We start from the raw sequence: 1,809 nt of genomic DNA, 5'->3' as shown, positions 1-1,809 counted from the left end.
TTTATATAGTGTGCTGAAATTTACTGTCACTTGTTACCATGGAAGATAATCCTCTGAGGGGCTTGTTCGGGGTATTTTCACCCCGACCAGTAGAGCAAAGAGTTGCTCCTCAACCTACTAAAAATGAATATGAATATGAAAATGCTTGCTTTGAAGTTCCTTCGGGTATGATAGAAAAACTGCTAGCTAATCTTTTTCTAGGAGATGGAACAAAACATCCTGATGAACATTATATATATGTGGATCAAGTTTGTGGATTATTTAAGCTTGCAGGTGTACCCAGAGATGTTGTTAAGAAGAAGGTCTTTCCTTTATCTTTGAGGGGAGATGCATCGACATGGTATAGGCTATGTGATGATATGAGGTCTTGGAATTACAAACGATTGAAATTGGAATTTCATCAGAAGTTTTATCCTATGCATCTTGTTCATCGTGATCGCAATTATATATATAATTTTGGCCTCGTGAAGGAGAAAGCATCGCTCAAGCTTGGGGGAGGCTTAAATCAATGTTATATTGATGCCCCAATCATGAGCTCTCAAGAGAAATGATTATTCAAAATTTTTATGCTCGGCTTTCTGGTAACAATCGCACCATGCTTGATACTTCTTGTGCTGGCTCTTTTATGATGAAGACTATTGAATTCAAATGGTATTTATTGGAAAGAATTAAACACAACTCTGAAGATTGGGACCTCGACAATGATAAGTAGTTAGGTATGACACCTAGTTTTGATTGTGTTAAATCTTTTATGGATACCGATATTTTTCGTAAATTTAGCACTAAATATGGACTTGACTCTGAGATAGTAGCTTCTTTCTGTGAATCTTTTGCTACTTATGTTGATCTCCCCAAGGAGAAGTGGTTTGAATATCATCCTCCCATAGAAGTAAAAGTAGCTGCACCTATTAAAGTTGAAGAAAAGACTATTACTTATAATGATCCTATTGTTCCTACTTCTTATGTTGAGAAACCACCTTTCCCTGTTAGGATCAAGGATCATGCTAAAGCTTCAACTATGGTTCGTAAAAGCAATATTAAAACATATACACCTCCTGAGCAAGTTAAAGTTGAACCTAATATTGCTATTGTTAAAGATCTCTTGTCTGATAATATCAATGGGCATGTTATTTATTTCTGTAATGAAACTGCTAGAATTGCTAAATCCCGTGATAAAGATAAACCTAGACCTGTAGTAGGCATGCCTGTTATTTCTGTTAAAATAGGAGAGCATTGTTATCATGGCTTATGTGATATGGGTGCTAGTGCTAGTGCAATACCTTATTCCTTATACAAAGAAGTTATGCATGATATTGCACCTGCTGAGATGGAAGATATTGATGTCACAATTAAACTTGCCAATAGAGATACTATTTCACCAATGGGAATTGTTAGAGATGTTGAAGTCTTGTGTGGGAAAACTAAATATCCTGCCGATTTTCTTGTTCTTGGCTCCCCACAAGATAGCTTTTGTCCCATTATATTTGGTAGACCCTTCTTTAATACTGTTAACGCCACCATAGATTGCAAAAGAGATGTTGTTACTGTCGGTCTAGATGATATGACTCATGAATTTAATTTTTCTAAATTTAGTAGACAACATCGTGAAGAAGAATTACCTAGTAAGGATGAAATTATTGGTCTTGCTTCTATTGCCGTACCTCCTAGTGATCCTTTCGAACAATATTTGCTAGACCATGAAAACGATATGTTTATGAATGAAAGAAGGGAATTACATGAAGTATTCTTTAAACAGGAACCTATTCTGAAAAATAATTTACCTGTTGAAATCTTAGGGGATCCTCCTCC

The sequence above is a fragment of the Triticum urartu genome, chromosome 7 (assembly GCF_003073215.2).
Source record: "Triticum urartu cultivar G1812 chromosome 7, Tu2.1, whole genome shotgun sequence".
NCBI classification, from domain to species: Eukaryota; Viridiplantae; Streptophyta; class Magnoliopsida; order Poales; family Poaceae; genus Triticum; species Triticum urartu.
This window is presented reverse-complemented; position numbering follows the sequence as displayed.